This window comes from Fundulus heteroclitus, chromosome 6 (genome assembly GCF_011125445.2).
Source record: "Fundulus heteroclitus isolate FHET01 chromosome 6, MU-UCD_Fhet_4.1, whole genome shotgun sequence".
Lineage (NCBI taxonomy): Eukaryota > Metazoa > Chordata > Actinopteri > Cyprinodontiformes > Fundulidae > Fundulus > Fundulus heteroclitus.
Genome location: NC_046366.1, coordinates 1,527,289 through 1,552,943, shown reverse-complemented (window position 1 = coordinate 1,552,943; position 25,655 = coordinate 1,527,289). Strand labels below are relative to the sequence as shown.

The 25,655-nt window shown below is 43.4% G+C and overlaps 1 long non-coding RNA gene across 1 annotated transcript; it reads right to left on the bottom strand.

Moving 5' to 3' along the window:
- Positions 1 to 715: 715 nt before the first annotated feature.
- Positions 716 to 24,569, bottom strand: LOC105915576. The gene is made up of 2 exons (XR_004931175.1): positions 24,385 to 24,569; positions 716 to 1,013 (listed from the first exon to the last, which is right to left on the bottom strand). It is a non-coding gene; the product is annotated as an uncharacterized LOC105915576 (long non-coding RNA).
- Between the last annotated feature and the right edge of the window lie 1,086 nt (positions 24,570 to 25,655).

Below are 25,655 nucleotides of genomic sequence, written 5' to 3'. Positions count from 1 at the left end.
TATACCAAGCATCACAGAACCCCAGCGGTGACAGCAGAGGTTTTTTTCTTTAGCTATGACATCTATCAATGGCTGGATAATTCTCATTTGCTCTGTTTTGCCTGATGCTGGTGGTATTTTCTGACTCAGAAATGCTCTTCTGTATAAAGTATCTTTTCTCCATCAAAGTTTTTACTTTACCTACACTTAAATTGACCACTAATTTGTTAGGTTAAGTAAATAGTATGACAGAGATAAGTAAAACTGACAAGGTTCTAAGTTATGATTTTTGTTGTTACCAAATAATAAATATTTTATGATGTGACTTTCAGTATCTAAGGCTATTAAAAAGAAATTAGAATCCACCTGAGAATAGACTTTCACTCTGCAGCAGCATATACAGGGATACTAGGCTAAAATGTCCCTGCTGTGCGGTTGTGGATACATTAGAGCAAACTTCCATGCAAAGCAATGACTGAGCCTGGATGAGGAGGATAATCACATTTAAAACTACACATTATGGAGTGACTGATTAGTAGAGGCCACTTTACACCCTGACCACACTATATGGCTGTTTTAGCTTAAACTACTCATGGACAAGTTATTCTTCAAGTCACAATTCCAGAGTTAATTAATTTATCTATATATACATGCATGGAACTGCAGTGTCTCTGTCGCGTACCATTCATTTTTGGATTCTGACGTTCACAAATAATTCATTCACAGACAACTGGGCCCGTGGTTGCAATCTGTTTTTACATTTTAATTTTTATCTGTTTCCCTCCCGACTAAAACAGACCAACTTATTTTTCTAGATGGCAAGTAATTTACTGGAATAATCAACACATGTAGCTCCACAATAACGTCTTCCTACAATTCTTCCATTCAAGTTTTTACATTTTGTAACCCTATTTCCTTTAATTTCCCCACTCTTTTTTCTGGTTTTTATTGCCTTTGTTAGAAGACGGTGTGTACACCACCTCAGGCAGAGATCACTTCAGGTCAATACCCTGGGAAGTTGCCTTCTCCTTGTTCTGAAATAAAGACAAAAGACAATATTTATCATTAGAAAAAACATTTTTAAAACACAATCTATCCCTCTTTGCCATGACAAGTTTGGATTTCCAAAATAACTGAATCAGTATCCACAAATTGTGGTTCTTATGCACAGAAAAATGTGTTTAATCACATCCTCCATTATAAAATTTATAGCATGTGGCTTCTGAGAAAAACAAAACAAATCTTACTCTACATCATGAAAATGTAAAATCTCTGATCAATATATTAATTTCTTAATTCTGAACAAAGATTTTAAGAATACATGTCATGAATGATGAGTGTTTCTCTCCCTAAGCCAAACTCCAGTTCCCTCTACTGTCTTAGTGTGTTGAATGTTAGGTTAACTAGCATCAATGCTGGACATAAAACAGCCTGACATTTAGATATATAGATTTTTTTAGAGCTTTATGCTGGGGATTGTGATATAATACGCATTGTGCATTACCAGTATTTATTGCTCTTTTTAAATCAATGGTAGAAGAAAAATGTAAAGATACATTCAGTCCCATAAATGGCAAAGCAATGCAAGGTTAGGCAAGTTTATTTTGTACAGGACCATTCCCATTCCTACACTGGGTAATCCAAAGTGCTTTGCAGAAAAAATATATAATTATGGGCACATTAGGAACATGAAACACATCAAAAGCATAAATTACGTTGTCAAAATACAAAGCATCACATGAAAAGAAAGAACCATTAGTCACAAATTTTAGAAAATGAAAAGCCCAGACATGATATAAATAATAAAGCAATCTTTAGGGTTTAAAGGTCAGCAGTACTTGACACTAATGTTTCAGTCATAATTTAATTGCAGAACAAAATCCTGGGATTTTAAAATATGTTTCCATTTGCTACACCCCCCCCTCCCAAACACACACACACACACACACACACACACACACACACACACACACACACACACACACACACACACACACACACACACACACACACACACACACACACACAAAAACACTCTTAAGAGACAAAACTTTAGAATGTGCCGGTCTGCTGAATGTCCTTTATCTTTTCTTTTTTTCCCATCAAGCATGATTCATTGTTTATCAAGGAATCATGCCTGATCAAATCAAAATGTTGTAAGCAGCATGCCCCAATGAAACTACACAAGTTACGCTGGTCAAAGCATTTCTTGCAGTTCTTCTTTCATAGATGAAATCCTGGATTCTAACAAAACAGGTGTAATAGCAGCAGCAATGCAGCCGTCCTCCTGCTCTGCCATGTCTATTTTGGTTTGGCTGAGGGCTCGCCACCTCTTGCTTTCATCACAGCTGTATGTCCCACATTAAACCATAATACTGCGACGTAATTGGCTGACTCGTGCTGGGTAAGTTCTTGAACGGTTGAGGCGGGAGCAGGACAAGATCCTCTTATGTTTGTGAACGCACGCATACCACAACAATTCAGCTTGCAGGCAAAGTTAGATATTCCCCACAAATAGTAAACTCTTCACACTGCCTTTTCATAAGTGACAGACAGATCCAGTATGCAGGAAATCACAGACAGTCTTGCAGTGTAATTGCTGTAGCATAACCAGTTGTCAGAAGGACCTGACAACTGGTTATGGCTGAGCTGACTAAATATATATGAGGGGAGACGGGAGGTGCACACTAACACCGGTGAGAGGAGTAAAAGGCAATTAAACAGACGGAAAGAAAGGCAGTAAGCTGACAGGGGCAGAGGGAGATGAAGGAATAAGATAACTAAACTATGGACCGACAGGCACAAAGTGAAGATCTAACAGAACTATTAAAATCAAATGTACAGAAGCTGACTAACACAGGAACCACGTAAATACTGAACAGGAAACTAAACTAATGACAGAAACGAGGATATGAGGATAAATAATACTAAAAGTGCAAAACAAACATGCTGCAGGACTCCAGGGAGCTACTTACTGTAGCTCAGTCCTGGACAGATGGCATGGAGCTACTTCCTCGGGATTCTGGCAGTTTGTTCTTTTGCTGGATGCCACAAAAAAATAACCCGGGCAATCTTGAGAATTTTCTTGAAGCAGCTTTTTGTACGTTTCTGTTTAACTTAAAGGCAAGGCAAGGCAAGGCAAGGCAAATTTATTTATATAGCACAATTCAGTACAAAAACAATGCAAAGTGCTTTACATGATTAAAATATAGGAATAAAAGCAAGTAGGGATAGAATGTAGAAACAAAAGAACATTTAAAAACAGTAAAAAAGTTTAACTTGAACATTCAAAGGCAATTTTGAACAAATGTGTTTTTAATCTCTATTTAAAGGAACTCAGGCTTTCCGCACTTTTACAGTTTTCTGGAAGTTTGTTCCAGATAAGTGGAGCATAGGAACTAAATGCTGCTTCTCCGTGTTTGGTTCGTGTTCTAGGTATGCAGAGAAGGCTGGAGCCAGAGGACCTGAGTGGTCTGGAGGGTTTATACGCTGATAACAAGTCTGTGATGTATTTGGGTGCTAAGCCATTTAGGGATTTATAGACTAACAGAAGTATTTTAAAGTCTATTCTCTGAGATACAGGGAGCCAGTGTAATGATTTTAGAACTGGGGTTATGTGCTCTACTTTCTTAGTCTTAGTAAGGACGTGGGCAGCAACGTTCTGGATCAGCTGCAGCTGTCTGATCCACTTTTTAGGCAGACCTGTGAAAACACCGTTGCAGAAACGGATTAGTTTTTCCAGATCCTGCTGAGACATTAGTCCTTTAATCCTGGAAATGTTCCTCAGGTGATAGAAAGCCGACCTTGTAATTGTCTTTAGATGCTTTTGAAGGTTCAGGTCTGAGTCCATCACTACACCCAGGTTTCGGGCCTGATTAGTGGTTCCTAGCTGAAGCGACTGAAGCTGTGTGCTAACTTTTGATCTCTCCTCTATTGGTGCAAAGATTATTACTTCAGTTTTATTTTTATTCAATAGGGGGTTTTCAGCTGACGTCACGCTCACGTGACTACTCAGCGCGTCCGCCATATTGGGTGGCAGTCGTTTCGCACCGTTGACCTGCATTGTATGACGCCTTAGGCAGTATTGGAAGTGAACAATGGGGAAAACGTGTTTATTGGTTGGTTGCACGGCCCGTGGAGGTGGAGATCAACGCTCTTTCTATCGCCTACCAGCCGTAATAGTGAATCAGTGTGAAAAAAAAAACAGCTGTCTGAACAACACCGTCACCTATGGCTGACACGGATATCCAGGTCCGATTTGGACGGTGTTAAGCTGGAATACGCCAGAGTCTGCGGTGCTCACTTTGTCACAGGTAATTAACTGTTAAGTATTTAAAACATGTAAGAAGAATATATTAATAATAGGGCTTGGGCGTCATGACTTATTACTTTCCGCGGCTGCCGTGTTGACTGCCTCCGCCGCCTCTACTGCCTATTACTACCGCGTACTGTACTCCCTCTCTCAGCCGTGTTTTAATTTGATTAATTTCACCTTAACTTGATTTTAACCATGGTAAACCGTTGCTGTATTGTGGGCTGTAACAGCGCAACACATGATCACCATGGGAAAAACATAGAAACAGATTAGTTTTCCACCGCTTTCCTGCCTGGAGGCGCAACCACGGAGAACAACTGTTAGCGATAACAAAGAGTCGTCGGCTCGCTTGGATCGCGGCTGTAACTCGACCGAACATAACTTTCCACAGTATCCCGATGTCAATGAGAGTGTGTTCTAAACGTTTGAAACACATAGCAGCTAGTTAAAAGTACATTACATGCGTGAGTGGTTGTTAGCACTAACGGTTAGCATGTGCCAGAGCCCGTCTGAGCGCAGCTTACCTTTGAACGAGTTACAGAGATAACAAAGAGTCGTCGGCTCGCTTGGATCGCGGCTGTAAGTCGACCGAACATAACTTTCCACAGTATCCCGATGTCAATGAGAGTGTGTTCTAAACGTTTGAAACACATAGCAGCAAGTTAAAAGTACATTACATGCGCGAGTGGTTGTTAGCACTGACGGTTAGCAGCTACTAAACTAGCATGTGCCAGAGCCCGTCTGAGCGCAGCTTACCTTTGAACGAGTTGCTGTGTTCCCACTGTTTGCTGGCTTTATGATCTGCAGCTCCTACCGGCGCCAATACGGTAAATACAACTTAATTTTGCGCTGGTCATTGTTCTGCTTAAATAATTAAAGCCGCGAGCGGCGTCGATCGGCCCTGCAGCCAAGCACCTTCGCGCACCGCCCGCCGCCAGCCACCACAGAAGCATGCGACACATTTGCGTCGGATTGTTTACATTTTTTACCATCTTATTAAAACTCACCCGTCCACGTATGATGGCGATTTCCTTGATGTACATAACCAGATGTGAACTGGTTGTGAGCCTCTAGACCCTTGTAAGCTCTCATTTCCTCAAGAGTGTGCAGAGGGTTTTCACCGAACACCAGGTAATGCATCTGGATTACGGCTAAACAAGGCACCGTGGAGGGCATACGGGTCCATATGGTCGATCACGGAACATTTCCTCAGGTATACGTCCTTATCTGGTCGCTCTAGCCCGCTGGCGTACTTATCCATTCGCGATACGATAATACGTGTACGACAACTAGAGATAAGGAAGTGTGCCACCCAATATGGCGGACCGGAAGTTGGCCAGTGACGTCAGTGAAAACCCCCTATTGAAGAAAGTTTTGACACATCCAGGCATTGATTTCTTCTAGGCATTTACTCAGTGCCTGAACTGGTTTATAGTCACCTGGTGACATGGTGATGTAAAGCTGTGTGTCGTCTGCATAGTTATTGTAGCTGATGTTGTTATTTTTTATTATCTGAGCTAGAGGGAGCATGTAGATATTGAAGAGGAGGGGACCCAGGATGGACCCTTGGGGAACCCCACATGTATTTTTTGTCGTCTGGGATGTAAAGTTACCTACTGACACAAAAAAGTCCCTGTCCTTTAAGTAGGATTTAAACCAGTGAAGAGCTGTACCAGAGAGGCCGACCCAGTTTTCCAGGCGTTCTAACAGGATGGAGTGATCGACAGTATCAAATGCTGCACTGAGGTCCAATAGTACCAGCACGGTGGTTCTTCCACAATCTATATTTATATGGATGTCATTAAACACCTTGATAAGGGCGGTCTCTGTACTGTGGTGAGCACGGAAGCCAGACTGGAAAATGTCAAAGTGGCTGGTCGTTGTTAAGAAGGTGTTTAATTGTTGAAACACAGCTTTTTCAATAATCTTACTGATAAAGGGGAGATTTGAGATGTGCCTGTAGTTCTGGAGTAGTAGTTTGTCTAAATTGTTCTTTTTCAGCAGTGGTTTGATAATTGCTGTTTTTAGGGGCTGGGGGAAAACACCTGACAGAAGGGACGTGTTTATTATCTGAATCAAATCAGACGCTATGACAGGCAAAACTTTCTTAAAGAAAGCTGTGGGTAGAACATCAAGACAGCAGGAGGAGGAACTTAGCTGCTGAGTGATCTGCTCTAAGCTTTTGTAGTTTATTTGGCTGAATTGGGACATTTTGTCAGAAGTAGTCCCAGCTGAATACGGCATTGGTTCTGGTGTTGATATGGTAGTACAAAGTGATCCTCTAATTTTTAGATTTTCTCAGTAAAGAAGTTAGCAAATTCATTGCCGGCCCTGGTGGAGTGGAGTTAAGAAGCCACGGACACAGGAGGATTTGTTAGCCTGTCAACTGTGGAAAATAAGACACGAGAATTATTAATGTTTTTCTTGATGACCTCTGAGAAGAAAGATTCCCGTGCATTTTTCAATTGTAAGTTATATCTGTAAAGTCTCTCTTTATAGATATCGTAGTGAACCTGCAGTCTGTTCTTTCTCCACCTGCGTTCAGCTTTCCGACATTCCCTTTTTTCACCTCTAACTGCTGGAGCATTTCTCCAAGGAGATTTTTTCTTCCCGGAAAGAACTTTCACTTTAACTGGAGCAATGCAGTCAATGCTGTCTGAGACTTTAGAATCAAAGTTATCTATAAGCTCATCTACTGAGTTGCAGCCCAAGGTTGAAATATCAGAGTAAGCTTGAATAAAATTTCCGCGGCATTGTCCTTAAATGTGCGTTTTCTTACGATGTTCCTTTGGCTAAATGAGTCACTGGAAACGATGCTTTCAAAGGTAACAGAAAAGTGATCAGATAGGGCCACATCAGTTACATTGACGTTAGAAATGATTAGACCTTTAGTGATGGTCAAGTCTAAAATATGTCCCTGTTTGTGTGTTGGCTGTTTAACATGTTGAGTTAAACCAAAGTTTCTAAGTGTGTCAGTGTGTCACAGTTCTTTTGCACTTCGGTCTTCAGGGTTGTCAGCGTGAAAGTTAAAGTCTCCCACAATAATTAAACAGTCATAATCAACACATATCACAGACAGCAGGTCACTAAAATCATTAAAAAAGTTTCATGTGGACTTAGGAGGCCTGTACACATTCAGAAACATAGTTTGTACCGGGCTCTTTACCTGGAGAGCCAAATGTTCAAAAGAGTCAAATTTTCCCAAAAACACCTTTTTACACTTTAGTGAATCATTAAACAATGTTGCTACTCCTCCACCTTTCCTTTGATGTCTGCTCTCACAAAGTGTTGACTCCATCAGTATAGCTGCTTCACTAAATTCATGCAGCCATGTTTCTGTTAAAAACATTACATCAAGATTATTGTCAATAATGAAGTCATTAATTAAAAGGAATTTTCCTGACAGAGATCTAATATTTAATAAACCCAGTTTATATGACTTAGTGGTTGATGATCTCTCTGTGACAGGTTGCATCTGACAGTTTATGACTTTTAAGTATTTGTTCCTGTTTATCATTTTGTTTTTCTTATTTCTGGCACGTATTATCACAGATATTCCATAATCTCCGGCGAAAGGCCCAGGCTGATGCTGGGAACTGTCATGTCTGATAAACGTGTGGCCAGGGCCCAATCTGTATCACAGCAAAGTAATTTGGAGTTCCTCAGTACCAGAGTGTTCTGTGATACGTATAGGAGGATCTGAGGCCTTTGGAGAATCCTGGTTTATTCACAGCAGAATGGCTATGTGGAGAGGATGTTATCTGTAGGCCAAACTAAAATACTGTTCATGTTGTGAGAAAATTCCAGAAAAGGAACTTCTGGGCTTTGTGGAGTAGAAGGGGAGGCAGGTCCGGTCTGGACCGGTGTTCGTGACGATGGAGGTTCTTGGTCCTGTCTTTGTCCTGCTGAGATCTGGGATAAATCCTCCTGTAGCTCTGACAACGCCTCTTTCTGTGTCATCTTTCTGGCCATCTTTATCTTGGCTTGTTCGGGCTGCACTAGGCTTATCATTTGTTTTGGCACTGGATGTACTTTGTTTTGGAACAAAGCTGATGATGCATGGTTCACAGAATAGAAGATGTTTGAAATCAGCCGTTTTGCACCTGACCTATTTAGAGAGAAACCATCTCTGTTGACCAGATGTCTTCATTCCCAAAATATGTTAAAGTTGTCTATGAAGGTTACAGTTGTTTGTTTGCATGTTTTTTCCAGCCATTTGTTTAGCATCAGAATTCTGGAAAAAATCTCATCTCCACAATTGACGGGCGCATGAGGGCCACTGAGAAACACCTTGACATTCAGGCCATCAACAAAGTTCAACAAACGAATGTAATCCTCTTTTAATACTTCTGATTTTCTTATCCGGATGACGTCCTTCAGGGCTTCAGCTTGTATTATGAGTTTTTCCAAGGTTGGGCGTTCTTTCAAGACCCTTGGAAGGTGTGTGAAGGATGTCTGTTAAATCAGATACCAGGCCACAGTTCCTATCGTTATAAATCAACACCTCTGTGTTTTTCTTGTTACAGAAATGTTTAATTCCCCCTTACAGATCCATTGCATAATATCAGGGTCCTTGGCCCTGTGGCATGTCTTTTCTCTGATGTCTTAAAATGAAAATCGTTGACATACCTCTGATTTTTGTCCTCCTGGGTCACATTTTGGAGCGGAGCGAATCTGTTTAGTAACAGAATTCCAGCATTTCCAGCAGGTTTACTCCTATCATTTGTTTTGAGAACAGCCCGCTGTTGTTTCCCTTGTCTTGGGACATCTCTCTGTAGTCTCGGCCAGTTTTTATTGTCTAGGTGTGGGGTTCGTTGATCCTTTGGTCTTGCACCCAGAGTGGTCCAGGGATTCTCATTTTCCTCAGGGAACTGTTTGTTCGCTGAGTCACTGGGCTGGTGGTCACCGCTTGGAATCAAGGGCAGGGTTGTTTCATTTCCATGTGCGGCGTTTACATCATAATTCATTTCAAGTCGACAGATTTTCAGTTCCATAACAGCTATCTTCTGTAAAAGCTTGTCAAAGTCCATTGTGGTGAAGGAAGGCATCTTTTCAAAATCAAAATCAAAAAATAAGTAAAAGAAAATAAATAAATAAAAAAAACCTAAATCCAACTCTATGGTTTAGGTTAAGAGATAAAAAAGAGATAAAAAGTAAAAGGCAGGAAAATGCAAGCAAGCAGGGAGCAGAAAAAAAAGCGTCCGAACAGGCAGAGAGGCGGAGTACACTTTTTTACTGATGTACTTTACCTTTCTCTTTTCTCTGGTCACTGTTATGTTAAACCTTATAATATATAAGTCTTTTTTAAACCAAATTATTCCTCTGACTTTAATGTTACTTCTCCTTTTCCTCCCTTGGCTGAGTGTGGTCATAACATAAATGGGGGCTTGTCTGGGATATCCTTAAAGGGATCATGTGACAAACATTAACTTATTTGGTGTTACTTAGAAGTCTGACGGTGCAACTGCAACTCAATGTCCTATTCTGTACGATCGTGGCTCAGTTCAACCTTAAAGAGCTCATTCCATCCTTTTCTCTTTAACTTTTAGAGTCTTGGCTAAAGAATGATTTAGCCCAAATAGCAAATCCTTTTTCAATTTTGTATTCCAAACATCTCCTTAAAAAGGAACTAAAGATGCATGTTCTGGAAAAACTGATAGAACTGGAACTTGTTGAGCACTCTGATATAGTTGTTAATTACTTTGTTTTGCCTCCTGATGCTGTGTCGCCATCTGCTGGCATTTCTGCTTAGAAATCAGCGGTTCAGCTGGATTAAAGGCTGAGACTCGGATTAAGGTCAGATTTGCCCAGGAAAGGCACAACATAGACAATTCCAACTACAGGTTAAAAAGTTGGAGTTTAAAGCTGAAAAGATTGTGTTGTCCTGTCTACTGGAACTTGACTTCCAGGCTAGAGCTGCCATCTCAGCTGTTGAGGCAAGTACAACAGGTGGTTGTGTTTATTCTTTCTCTGCTTAATCTAGAGATCAATCGTTTGATATTACAAAGTATTGTATTTTTCAGACTGTAAGTTACTTCGGAATCATCAGTCAAACAATGCATCATAAAGAGGAAAAAAATATATAAGTCACACTGGACTATACACATTTGATTGATTCTGTGGTGCATCAGCCATCTTCTGAGGTGTGGTCTGTTGGGGCAGCAGTTTATCTGTAGCTGAGAGGAAGCTGGATAAGCTCATAAGGAGGGCCAACTCTATCTTGGGATGCCCCCTTGACCCAGACCCAGTGGTGGGAGACAAAAGGACAGTAAGAAAAATAACATCACTGTTGGACAATGTCTCCTACCATGCATGGAGCTGTTGCAGAACTGGAGAGGACTCTCAGTGACAGACTGCTTCATCCCAGATGCTCCCAGATGCTCTAAGGAGCACTTCAGTTTAAATAATAACTGTTTACATCATGCTAATGGTTGCATGGGTAATGATCTAATCATGAATCATTTACAGTGTCTCCCGGATACTAAGGTAAACTTGCACACGCCTTTGCTACTTTGGGATGCTGCGGCACTATCATACATATAGCATATTAAATTATTATGTGTCTATAAAAAGGCTGGAGCCTTTTCCACTGTTAAACTTCTAACTCGTGTTACATTTTTACCTGAGTATGCCATATCAATAATTCACTCTGTTTTTCACTTTTATCTTCTATTCTTGCCGTTTGTTAGAACTAATTATAGATTAGACTGGTTTGTTATTTTTTCTTCTTTTTCATTGCTAATAATTGTGTGTAGCTGTCTGTTGGACATTGATCCAAGGATTCTTGGATCAATATGTGCTTCTGAATTAAAATATTCTTATGATGCTTTCAAAGATAACAGAAAAGTGAACAGATAGAGAAACATCAGTTATATTGGCCTTAGAAATGTTCAGACCCTTTGTGATGATCAAGTCTAAAATATGTCCGTGTTTGTGTGTCATATAGTTTTTTTGCACCTCTGTCTTCAGGATTGTCAAAGTCAAAGTTGAAGTCTCCCACAATAATTAAACAGTCGTAACACATTTTACAGCTAGGAGGTCATTAAAATAATTTAAAAAGTTTGATTAAAAAAGTTTGATTTGGACGTTGGAGGCCTGTAAACATTCCAAAACATAGTTCAAACCTGCAAATATTCAGAGTAAATCTTTCCCAGAAGATTTTAGAACCAATGCATTTTTAAATTTTCTTACTGAAGGTGCCATAACACTATTGTGCAGAGTTGTGCTTCATGATAGTCTACGTTTCGTTTGGGTGATACTGTGCACAGCTTTTTTCATTTACTGACTGTGCACACCACTTTGAAAGCAATGCTAACAGGACTTCTCAAACACCGTCTTGAATTGTTGCTGTGTAAACCACATGGCAGACATAATCTACTACTTTACATGTTAAAACACCACCGGTAATGCCTATGTCCACACTCTAATTTCTCAGGGAACAGTTCTGTAAATGAAGGCTTAAGATTACTGCTCAGAATTTACTACGGGCATGAATGTATCATGGAAGGAGTGTTGAGGGATTAATTCATGCAATACCACAGTAATTAATATTGTTCAAAAAAGGGACTTCAAACTTTTTGGACTTGCTACAAGTCTTAGCAGACCCTAAAGACTATTTTGCGCTTAAGCTTTTCAGGAAGTGTGTTTCGCCTGGGAAATCAACTGACTTTGGTCAGTGCAATCAACTTATTTATATACAGTCCCCTCCAAAAGTATTGGAATAGCAAGGAAAATTCCCATTTTATGTTGTTGTTTTGGACATTTGGATTCAAGATCAAAAGATTAACCTGAGATGTGTTAAACAACTCAAGACATGCCACCCGATTTTTGAAACCATCTTTTTTTCAAGTGGACACAACTACTGGAAAATGTGACTGACAGCTGTGTCTTGTTGACCAAGTGTTGTCTTTAAGGGAGCAATAAGCATAATTTAATTATTTTAGACAGAAAGAACAGAAAAAAATGTTTTTTAAAGAACTAAAAGGTATCTTTTTAGATGTAATATGGTATGACCATACACACCGTGTACTCTGTGTTGTTCTCCAGTCTCTTGTTTACAAAGCCGGGTAGGCTACACCTAAATGTACATTGTGTACATTCAGGTGCAGCCGACCCGCATACATAGCTATTCATATGTGTATGTGAACAGCTGCCACTCAGGTATTAGCCCTTCCCTCCCCATAAGGTGCCATTGCCGTGTTCAGCCACAGACGATCAGTTTGCATTGTTTAATGCAGCCCGGCGAGCTTGTGAGCTGTGCGCTGCCCACAGTGATCCTTGCATACATTCAGGGCATTGTTCTTTTGACAAAATATGTAAAATTGAAATGAATGACTGGTCTGGTTCTTATATTTTGCAGGTAGAGAGGGGCATAGGTTCCCACACATATTTTTGACTTGGAATTATTTGCATTTAAGCACTACAGAGTAAAACTCTGAGCAGGACATTTCATAATTTAGACTGACAATGAGCTCCCATCTAATTTATTGAGCAGAACATTTGTTCTGCACATAAGTCCACTTATTTCTAATGAGGAGGAAAATCCTTTTCACAAACCCAGTGGAACACAGGATGCTTAGCAAAGGATACAGACAGCCTGGATGTTGAGGAGGTCAGCTGCCTGAAGAACTTGCATACATGTTTCTGCTGTTCCATTGGAGTGTCACTTTTCCTTCTCCAGTATTGTAGTGAAGTGGTCTAGAAGGCTGTTTGGAGTAACAAATTCCTCATAAAGGGGTGAAAAGTTGAATGACCTGAGTTATGGGTGGCACAAAAGTCATGTACAGTGGTAAATAAAATAAATTAAGAAATAATATTGTATAGTATTTCAACTACCTGTTGAAATTATTATATTATCCGTCCGTCCGTCCGTCCGTCCGTCCGTTGTCTTCCGCTTATCCAGGGTCGGGTCGCGGGGGTAGCAGCTTCAGTAGGGAGGCCCAGACGTCCCTCTCCCCAGCCACTTGGGCCAGCTCCTCAGGAGGAACCCCAAGGCGTTCCCAGGCCAGCCGGGAGACATAGTCCCTCCAGCGTGTCCTGGGTCTTCCCCTGGGCCTCCTCCCGGTGGGACGTGCCCGGAACACCTCTCCAGGGAGGCGTCCAGGAGGCATCCTGACCAGATGCCCGAGCCACCTCAACTGGCTCCTCTCGACGTGGAGGAGCAGCGGCTCTACTCTGAGTCCTCCCCGGATGACTGAGCTCCTCACCCTATCTCTAAGGGAGAGCCCAGACACACTACGGAGAAAACTCATTTCAGCCGCTTGTATCCGGGATCTTGTTCTTTCGGTCACGACCCAAAGCTCGTGACCATAGATGAGGGTAGGAACGTAGATCGACCGGTAAATCGAGAGCTTTGCCTTTTGGCTCAGCTCTCTCTTCACCACAACGGATCGGTACAGCGCCCGCTTCACAGCAGACACTGCACCAATCCGCCTGTCGATCTCCCACTCCATCTTCCCCTCATTCGTGAACAAGACCCCAAGATACTTGAACTCCTCCACTAGGGGCAGGACATCCTCCCCAACCCAGGAGAAGGCACTCTACCCTTTTCCGGTTCAAGACCATGGTCTCGGATTTGGAGGCACTGATTTTCATCCCGGCCGCTTCGCACTCGGCTGCGAACCGCTCCAGTGAGAGCTGTAGATCACGCCCTGATGAAGCCAATAGGACCACGTCATCCGCGAATAGCAGAGACGCAATCCTAAGGCCACCAAAGCGGATCCCCTCAACACCTTGGCTGCGCCTAGAAATTCTGTCCATAAAAGTTATGAACAGAATCGGTGACAAAGGGCAGCCTTGGCGGAGTCCAACTCTCACCGGAAACGAGTCCGACTTACTGCCGGCAATGCGGACCAGACTCTGACACCGGTTGTACAGAGACCTGACAGCCCTTATTAAAGGGTCCGGTACTCCATACTCCCGGAGTACCCCCCACAGGATCCCCCGGGGGACACGGTCGAATGCCTTCTCCAGATCCACAAAGCACATGTAGACTGGTTGGGCAAACTCCCATGCCCCCTCAAGAATCCTGCTGAGGGTATAGAGCTGGTCCAGTGTTCCACGGCCAGGACGAAAACCACACTGCTCTTCCTGAATCCGAGATTCGACTATCCGACGGACCCTCCTTTCCAGAACCCCTGAATAGACCTTACCAGGGAGGCTTAAGAGTGTGATTCCTCTGTAGTTGGAACACACCCTCCGGTCCCCCTTTTTAAATAGGGGGACCACCACCCCAGTCTGCCAATCCAGGTGAACTGCCCCCGATGTCCACGCAATGTTGCAGAGCCGCGTTAACCAACACAGCCCCACAACATCCAGAGCCTTAAGGTACTCAGGGCGAATCTCATCCACCCCCGGAGCCTTGCCACCGAGGAGCTTTTTAACAACCTCGGCAACCTCAGCACCAGAGATGGGAGAACCCGACCCAGAGTCCTCAGGCTCTGCTTCCTCAATGGAAGACGTGTTGGTGGGATTAAGGAGGTCTTCGAAGTATTCCGCCCACCGACGCACGACGTCCCGAGTCGAGGTCAGCAGCACACCACCCCCACTGTAAACAGTGTTGGTACTGCACTGCTTCCCCCTCCTGAGACGCCGGATGGTGGACCAGAATCGCTTCGAAGCCGTACGGAAGTCTTTCTCCATGGCCTCTCCGAACTCTTCCCACGCCCGAGTTTTTGCCTCGGCGACCAGCCGAGCCGCCTGCCGCTTCGACTGCCGGTACACATCAGCTGCTTCCGGAGTCCCACAGGCTAAAAAAGCCCGATAGGACTCCTTCTTCAGCTTGACGGCTTCCCTCACCGCTGGTGTCCACCAGCGGGTTCGAGGGTTGCCGCCACGACATGCACCGACAACCCTGCGGCCACAGCTCCGACTAGCCGCCTCAGCAATAGAGGCGTGGAACATGGTCCATTCAGACTCAATGTCCCCCGCCTCCCTCGGGACGTGTTTAAAGTTCTCCCGGAGGTGGGAGTTAAAGCTCCGCCTCTCAGGGGACTCCGCCAGACGTTCCCAGCAAACCCTCACAGTGCGTTTGGGCCTGCCCGGTCGGACCGGCTTCCTCCCCCGCCATCGGAGCCAACTCACCACCAGGTAGTGGTCGGTGGAGAGCTCCGCCCCTCTCTTCACCCGAGTGTCCAAGACATGCGGCCGCAGGTCAGATTGAAACGACAACAAAGTCGATCATTGAACTGCGACCTAGGGTGTCCTGGTGCCAAGAGCACATATGGACACCCTTATGCTTGAACATGGTGTTTGTGATGGACAATCCATGACGAGCACAGAAGTCCAACAACAAAACACCACTCGAGTTCAGATCAGGTGGGCCATTCCTCCCAACCACGCCCCTCCAGGTCCCACTGTCATTGCCCACGTGAGCGTTGAAGTCCCCCAGCAAAACGAGGGAGTCCCCAGGAGGGGCACTCTCCAGTACCCCTTCCAAGGACTCCAAAAAGGGTGGGTAATCTGAACTGCTGTTTGGCGCATAAGCGCCAACAACAGTCAGAACCCGTCCCCCCACACGAATGCGGAGGGAGGCCACCCTCTCGTTCACCGGGGAAAACCCCAACGTGCAGGCACCGAGATGGGGGGCAACAAGTATGCCAACCCCAGCTCGGCGCCTCTCACCATGGGCAACTCCAGAGTGGAAGAATGTCCAGCCCCTCTCAAGGAAACTGGTTCTTGAGCCAGAGCGGTGCGTCGAGGCGAGTCCGACTATCTCTAGTCGGAACCTCTCAACCTCGCGCACAAGCTCAGGCTCCTTCCCCACCAGAGAGGTGACATTCCACGTCCCAAGAGCCAGCTTCTGCAGCCGAGGATCGGAACGCCAAGGTCCCCGCCCTCCACTGCTACCCGTTACACATTGCACCCGACCCCTTTGGCCCCTCCGACAGGTGGTGAGCCCATCGGAATTATTATATTATTTATTTATTTATTTATTCCATGCCTGGCAGAAAAAAAGTCACCACCAAAATGATCCCTCACTTTAATATTTTGTTGGACCACCTTTAGCTTTGATCAGAGGACAGATTTTCTATGGCATAGTTTCAATGAGCTTTTGCAGTGTCACAAGAATTATTTCTATCCACGGGAAAGTCTGACCACTGGGCAAAGGCGTCTCCAGCACATCCAAAAGATTCCCAATGGGGTTGGGGTCTGGATTCTGGCCAATCAATGTGTGAAAATGATATATCATGCTCCCTGAACCACTCTAATCCTGGCATTGTCATCTTGGAATATGCCCCTTCCATTAGAGAAGAAATGAATTTGGAGGTCGTCAAGACTAGTTAAAAAACGCTATACAAGAACAAGCCATTTAGTAGTCAGCTGACCTTGTTCTTTGGGTACATGTTGCTGAACTTAGACCTGACCAGCTGTAGCAACCCCAGATATTTGCACAGCCCCAGCAGGCTTGTACAGAAGCCCCGAGGCATGGTGGGTGCTTCACCTGCCTCTCTTCCTACCTTGATGCACCCATCACTCTAGTAATCAGGACTCATCAGGCCACCTGACCTTTTTCAATTCCTCCAGAGTCCAATTTTATGCTCCCTAGTAAGCTGTAGCCCTTTTTTCCGGTTAACCTTACTGATTAGTGTTTTTTTTTACAGCTACACAGATGTTCAGTCTCAATCCCTTGAGGATTTGGAAATGGTCTTGCTTTCATCTTATACTAACAGTAGAATTTAGTTTACTCTTTAAACATATCCCTGATTTCTACTGTTTTTTATTTGATTTGATTTAGCAAAATGTTAAATTGATCATATTAAGAAATAAAGCAGTAACTCAGCTATTAAAAATCATTATTTAGTAGTTTTTGCGCCACCTGCAGCTATTGTTGGAAGCCTGTACATGGAGGAGGTAGAAAAAAGAGCTTTAGCATCCTTTTCAGGGACACCACCAAGTCCTTGGTTCAGTTAAGTTGATGACACAGGGGTTAAGATTAAATATCATCCAACATTTTACTGATCACATGAACTCTGTGTAAAATATAAAGTTGACACATAAGAATGGAAGATTTGCTTTCGAGAACTGTGACATCTCTGTCTTTGCTGGAGGACTGTAAGAAACTGATGTATTTAAAGAGGTATTCCCTTTGATTGATTTGTCTGCATTGTCAATGGCTTTGCTGCAATCCCTCATACTGAGCATGTAAAAATTAATGGTCATCTGCCTCGACCGATTGCAGGTTAGAAAACACAGAGCAGAGACACGAAAAGCACAGAAGCACACATTGATCCAGGAATTATTTCTGTTGTATGGTAATGGAAGTTGATCTGCCTCCCTGGATGGTGTTACAGCTAACAGAACGCCAGACCTGTGGGTGAAGTTGATGCTGACTTCCTCGATGGACTAAATAACTTCTTTGGGAGGTTTGAGGCTCTAAACAGCAATCCAGCAGTGAAAACTGTTCCCCATCAGGAAGAGGAGGTACTCTGCCTTGACACAGCCCATGTGTGGAAGACTCTGAGAAGAGTCAGCCCGTGGAAGGCCCCAGGTCCCGACAACATACCTGGGCAGGTGCTCAAGGAGTGCACAGGTCAGCTGGCTGGTGTCCTCACAGACATTTTTAACATCTTGCTGGACCAAGTCACAGTGCCAGCATGCTTCAAGTCTGCCTCCATTATTCTGGTGCCAAAGGAACCTCAAGTTGAGCCTGTTGCACTGACTCCCATAATGATGAAGTGCTTTGAAAGGCTGGTAAAAGATCACATCGTCTTCAGACTTCCCCCAACATTCGACTTGTTTCAGTGTGCCTACCGGCGGAACCTCTCCACTGAGGACGCTATCTCCTCCGCTCTTCACCTGAGCCTGGCACACCTGGAGGAGAAGAACACCACCAAGAAGAACACCCATGTGCGGATGCTGTTCCCGGACTTCAGTTCAGCGTTTAACACCATCATCCCACAGCATCTGGTAGGGAAACTGGAACATCTGGGCTTCAGCACACCCCTTCGCAACTGGCTGCTAGACTTCCTCACCAACAGACCTCAGTCAGTCCGGGTCGGACAGAACACCTCTGATGTCATCAACCTCAGCACGGGCTAACCCTCAGGGCTGCGCCCTGAGCCCCCTGCTGTTCACTCTGATGACACATGACTGCGTCCCCAGGTTCACCACCAATCACATCGTGAAGTCTGCAGACAACACAACTGTGGTGAGCATCATCAGAGACGACAATGACCGGGACTACAGAGAGGAGGTGGAGCAGCTGGTGGGCCGTTGCAGAGACAACAGCCTGACCCTGAACGTGGAGAAGAGAAAGTAGATCGTCTTCGACTTCAGGAAGAACAGGCCTCGCCACGCTCCACTGCATATCAACAGCTCAGCTGTGGAGGTGGTCAGTAGCACCAGATTCCTCGGGGTGCACATCACAGACAACCTCACATGATCTGTGAACACCACATCACTGGTGAAGAGGGCACAGAAGCGCTTGTAATTCCTGCGAAGGATGAGGAGAGCCCACCTGCCCACACCCATCCTCACAACCTTCTACAGAAGCACCATAGAGAGCTTCCTGACCACCATTATTTTTGCACATAAACTGGACATTCTTTTGCACACTGTTCTTGCACAATGTTTTTTTCCTGCATTGTTACATGTGATCAATGCTGCACTTTATATTGTAATGTTGTCTTATTCCACCTGCAATCTCATTACACTGTCGAAAGCTGTATGCAACGAAATTTCATTCTGTATGCACACTGTACATACAAAATGACAATAAAGTTGTCTAAGTATACGTCTAAGTCTAAGTGTACCTACTATGAAAAAACAAACAAAAAGAGAACAAAACTTTAAAAGTCAAAATGACAACAAACCATGCAAAATTAAGAGAACTCATGCTGAGAAGGAAGTCCTACGCCTGTAGCAGCATAACTACATAGAAAGCTCAACAATACGTAAGCCACTCAAACAATAAGCTTTGATAAAAAGGGACGTTTTAAGCCTAGCCTTAAAAGTTAGACAGTGTGTCTGCCTCACAGACCAAAGCTGGAAGTTGGTTCCACAGCAGAGGAGCCTGATAATTAAAGAATGTGCCTCCCATCCTTGTTTTAGAGATTCTCGTAACCACCAGTAGACCTGCACTCTGAGAGTGAAGTGCTCTGCTAGGACTATGTGGGGTAATCAGATCTACACAACAATGATCATTTACACAGCACTGATCTTTTTGAAGAGTTTCAGTCAGGCTTCAGAGGTCATCATACCACAGCTCTGGTGAAAGTCACTAATGATATTCTCAGGTCCTCAGATAATGGACTTGTGTCTGTACTTGTCCTGTTAGATCTCAGTGCTGCATTTGATGCAGTTTATCAGACTCCTAGAAAGACTTGAATGTGCTGTAGGTATTAAGGGAAACACATTAGGCTGGTTTAAATATTTGTATCTGACATATTCCAGTTAGTTCATGTTAATAAAAATGCGGTACCCAGGCTTACTTGTGGAGTACCACAGGGTTCAGTGATTGGACCAGTACCATTTTTCTTGTTACTGAAAAGTGCTATATAAATAAACTTGTCTTATGGTACTATATATATGATTCCAATATGCAAAATTATCAGAAGGCATGGGATTAATTTCTGCTATATTTATCCATATATCCTGACTACTTATACAACAGACATGTCTTGATTACATCTAAACCTGGATGACTTAAAATCTTCTGTCATCTTTGGACCAGAGTCTTTAAAAATAAACTTCTTTACCAACCACATAATCTGGATGGCATTAAATTGGTCTCTGGTAATAAAGTAAAAAATCTTGGTGTTATTTTTTACCAGGACATGTAATTTGAATCCCATGTTAAACAAGTTTCCAAGGTATCCTTTTTCACCTTTGGAATATTTCCAAAATTAGAAATATTCTGTCCAGGAGTGATGCTAAAAAACTACTCCATGCATGTGTTACCTCAAGGCTGGAGTATTGTAATTCTTACTACCAGGAAGTCCACAAAAGACATTCAAAAGATTTAGTTGATCAAAAAATCACTACAGCAAGTGTTCTGAATAAAATTAAGAAGATATATGATATTTCTTCTACATCAAGAATATGGGGATGGAAGATGGAGCGGGAGATCGACAGGCGGATTGGTGCAGCGTCTGCTGTGAAGCGGGCGCTGTACCGATCCATTGTGGTGAAGAGAGAGCTGAGCCAAAAGGCGAAGCTCTCGATTTACTGGTCCATCTACGTTCCTATCCTCATCTATGGTCACGAGCTTTGGGTCGTGACCGAAAGAACGAGATCCCGGATACAAGCAGCTGAAATGAGTTTTCTCCGTAGTGTGTCTGGGCTCTTCCTTAGAGATAGGGTAAGGAGCTCAGTCATCCGGGGAGGACTCAGAGTAGAGCCGCTGCTCCTCCACGTCGAGAGGAGCCAGTTGAGGTGGCTCGGGCATCTGGTCAGGATGCCTCCTGGACGCCTCCCTGGTGAGGTGTTCCGGGCACGTCCCTCCGGGTGGAGGCCCAGGGGAAGACCCAGGACACGCTGGAGGGACTATGTCTCCCGGCTGGCCTGGGAACGCCTTGGGGTTCCTCCTGAGGAGCTGGCCCAAGTGGCTGGGGAGAGGGACGTCTGGGCCTCCCTACTGAAGCTGCTACCCCCGCGACCCGACCCCGGATAAGCGGAAGAAGACGGACGGACGGACGGATCAAGAATATAACTTAAGATTCTCCTTGTCTCATATAAACCCCTTAATAATCGAGCTCCATCCATCATCGGATTGTTTCACATGTTCCTAATAGAGCACTTTGCTCTCCAACTGTAGTTCTAATGGTGGTTCCTAGAGTCTCTAAATGTAGAATGGGAGGGAGATCTTTTAGTCATCAAGCTCTTCTCCTATGAAACAAAATCTCCGTTTTAATTAGTCTATTTTCAAGACCAGCCTTAAAACTTTCTTTTCTGACAAATCCTAAAGTTACCTATCTCTGTAGTTATGTTCCTATATGGTAAATTTTAGATGGCCTATACTTATATAGCACACAATTCAGTCTAGAGGACCCCACTACATTGAGTAACTCACCTATTCACTCACTGACAGTGGTGAGCTTTGTTTGTAGCCACAGCTGCCCAGACTGACTGAAGCGAGGCAGCCATACATTAGCACCATCGCTAGCAGGCAAGGCGGGTGAAGTATTGGACACAACATCTGAGATGGTCAGAGCCAGGGATTAAACAGGCAACCCGCCGGTTACAAGACACACACCCCATCTCCTTGCACCACCATAAGCCCATAGTATTAGGCTGCTGGAGGATATCTGCTGTAGGTTTCTTCCTTTTGAAGGGGAGTTTTCTTCTTCACTGTCACTATATGCATGCTCAGTATGAGGGATTGTCCCCCTCTTACAATGCTGTTATTCTGAGTATGACTCGGCCCTCTGAAAACTATAAACTGGTCTCAGAGTACTAACAATTAACTGTTGGCCAGATGGTCCTCGTTTGCATGCGAGCAACTAGTTTTTATAGTTACCATTAAACTACTTGAGCAACTATACAAAGGTACTGCTTATAAGACTGAATTCACCGAAACTTCCCAGACAGAAGAAGTCTACTGGATAAGATACATTTCAAAACAGAAGAACATACTCAACTTTTTTGGATTTTTCTACATGGATTATTGTGATGCATCAGGACACAGGTGATTGTGTTTTTGAAGGGACAGATGGCCACCTTGTTTGTAACACTTTCTGTTTAGTGTAAGATATCAAGCTTTTCAAGTCAAATGGTTAAAATTCAAGTAAAATCATGAGTCATAAGTGTGAAAGTCTAAGTCAAGTCCAAATCTTTGATGAAATCAACAAAGTGAGTCTGAAGTCATTCAATTTCTGACTAGTCATACTGTATTCTAAGTCACATCACTTGAGTCCACACCTCTGAATGATTAATATTCATGGTTGTTTAACCCAGTATAAATGTTGTAAGCTCATTGAAATTTGAGTTCAAATGAATGAAAAGATGAGAGAAGATGTAAAAGGACAGATATGTGTTGTTACAGGTGACATATTGTGCTTTTTAATACCTTCTTTTTCACATCTAAATCATTCAGTTGCGGTCTACAAAATTGGAACGACAATACTTTGATGTGAATTCCTCATCATTGTTGCCCCACAACCCCCGTTTTGCCCCTGTTCTGAGGTTCATCTGAGAGGTTTTTGTGTGATTTCTTTAAATACAAAGGAAGCATGTCACACCCCTCCGGGTCACAGAACATTCCACTTCATCCCGTTTGACCATGCAAGGGATGGTGTAATGAAGTGTGGGTTAAAATATCCAACAAGCAAACATTTTCACTCATCCATTTGTAGCTTTGGCATCCTTGAGCTTGGATTACAAAATGGCAGTAGAAAAAAAATACAATGGTGGTGTTACGGCTGGCGTCATAAATTTTTATGTAAATGTAAATTGGTAAGCGGATCTCCATAGCTTATTTGGTGTGGTTCACTTGTGGGAATCCACCACCAGCTCCCTGGATTTCCCCACATTAATCAGGAGACTGTTCCACTGGTCCCACAAAAGTCCTGTGCCCACTGTCTTTACTCCAAGTTGTCCGCCCCCCGTGATGAGACCTACTATGGCAGTGACTACTGAGAACTTCTGAAGATGGCATCCCAGACAGTTTATGTAGATGTCTGCAGTATAGAGGGTGAAGAGATATGGTACATGCACTGTTCCATGTAGCACCCACCCCCACATAGCAGACCATCCTGTCAGAGACATAACCTTGTGGCCTCACAATATATGGGCTGCCTGTGAGGTAGTCCCATATCCAGTGGAACAGGTGGTGGTCCACCAGGATCAGCCTCTCGGGGGTCTTCATCAGGTGTGACATTAGTACTACTGACATGTAGCTGTTGAGTCTTTGGGGTGTGCGGTTTTAGGCACTGGTACCACACAGGAGGTCTTCCACAGCTGTGGTATTCTCCTCTGATATTGAAGATGTGCCTCATGGTGCCCCATGATGACACACAGCTCATCCATGCAGCGCCTCAAGAGCCTGGAGCTGATGCCATCCTCACTTTGGCCTTTGGCAGAATGTTCCTCATTTGGAGCATTGAGAAGGGCAGGGTGGTGGATGGGGACTCATTCATGGAGTCATCTGAAGTGGAAGGGGTGGATGATAGCTGAGAGCCGAAATGTGCAGTTCTGGATGGAAGAACAGGCAGTTGTCCAGGATGAGGCTGTCTGCAGCATGTTAGGCTGGGTGGGGGTGGTGTGTGCGAAGCAGTCTGTAGTCAAGGGTCTTGCTCAGGCATCCAGAGTAATAGTTCTGAACCGCCGACCTCTGGGGCCTCTTAAAGACACAGATGCCCAGCAATCTAACCACTAGGCCACCACTCTACACATGACGCAGAATAAAGGCATTTCTTATCTTAAATAAGAGTTCTGAAACAGAGTGACAAATGATTAAATTGCTTACAAAAACAAAATAGTTAAATAAGTGAAACATTCCCAATCATTTTTAAATATTGATTTAAAAAAAAAACTGTTCACAGGTTGCATATGTCTGGTGATTATCATACATGAAACAAGATGACCATTGTCCATTGCAGGGTAAGAGGCACTGAAGCTAAGAACTGCGGAGGATCTTATAGATGTTAATTCTGGTTTTCTGTAGTGTCTTGTTGAAATGCTCACTTGCATTTCTACAATGTATATCATACCATACCAAATTTATTTATAAAGCATTTTAAAAATACCATAACTGTAACCAAGTACTGAACATCAGAGGGACGTTAAGTTAATAAAGTGACTATCCTAATTCATCAAGTTTGCTGATGTGAATGAGAGATCAAGCTGTTTAGTATTATGTATCGTGGTGCATAAATGCAATATCCTGTAAAATCATAAACTGCTCCACAAAAAAGGACTCAAAATACAGATACAGAGGGATGAACTTGCTAAACCTAGCCAAGTTTTTTTTTCCCCTTCAGAAATTATTTCATTATTATGAGACAGTTATTATCCCAAGATAAGCATAATACAACCTGGGGATCTCAACATAACTGAAAATATTGGATAACAGCTTCAGTAATGAAAGGTTAGTTATCTTAAATATCTCTAACTCTAAACATAAACATTACAACTTTATATTTCAAACTTACCTTGAGAGATGGTCTAGGAGGCCTTATAGGTCTTACTGGTCGTACTGGATTTGGTGCTGATTTTGGTGGTGGGTTTTGTTGGCATCTGTTAAGTGGCTCCAAGTCATCGGCTACATCAGGACAACCAATGTATCCTCCAGCCCCAAACACTGATCCCAGATCAGCTTCAAAGTTAATCTGACTGTTTGTTGATCAGATATACTTGAGTCTTGTTTGACTGACATGCTGCTGATGGCCTTGTTTAGGTGTGTCAGCTGTTCCAACATTTATAGTGTTGACAGAATAGGCATGTGTGCTGCCATGTTCCAGTCTTGTACATTGTTTGAGGCGAGATCGCTGTCTGAGCTGTTATTGGAGAAACTGACATTGAGTTCTGTTTCAAAACTGTCTTGATTTCTTTTCCCTTCAGATACATTTTCACGACTGAACATGTTTAGTGTCCTCTTGGTTGCCATGGCTATGCAAATCTGGAAATTCCCGATTTTCAGTAACAATGACATCCTGGGGTTGCTTATCATGATGGCAATCTGAGACGAGCACTGTATGATTTTTTTTGTCGAAAAAAACCCAGAAGCTCTTGATTTCCGTGGCTATCTAAATCCAAAACTTCCTGGTTTTCAGGATATAAAATCCTTGCTGTTCCTGATTGCCATGGTTGTTTCTTTCCACCAGCTCTTGGTTATCATAGCATAAATGTTCAGGTAAATCCTTCACATTGATATGGGGACAGGTCTCCTACCACTTCTTGATTTTCATGAGAACTGAAATCTGTCAGTTCCTTTTTGTCAAAGGTAAACAGCTCCCTGTTAAGAGGGCTAGATGGCTCTAACACTTCTTGGTTTCCAAAACTTCCATAATTCAGGACTTTCCTAAAGTCGTAGTCACACTCTTCCAAGAACCTCTTGGTTTTCATATGTCTGAGGTTTCATTACATTCTGGTTAGTGTAGTTGAAGTTTTCTAATTCGTCACTGTTGGTGCTAGGACCCATCACCTCTAGGTTATCATCATCACAAGGGTCTAAAACAGCTTGGTTCTCTTCATCAGGACTGAGCTTAAAGCCATATGGGTCAGATCACGTACCACTTGACAGGCAGTAATGTCAACCCATAGGGATCAAAATTTAGCTCACATGTTGGAAAAGATGAGGGTTCATCATCAAATATAATACTTTCCCCATGTTCCGGGCTCAGTTCAGCTTCATCAGGATCTACTAGGGGTGTGGCAAGAGTTCTCTGGACTGAGTTTAAACCCATAAACATCAAAGCAGATT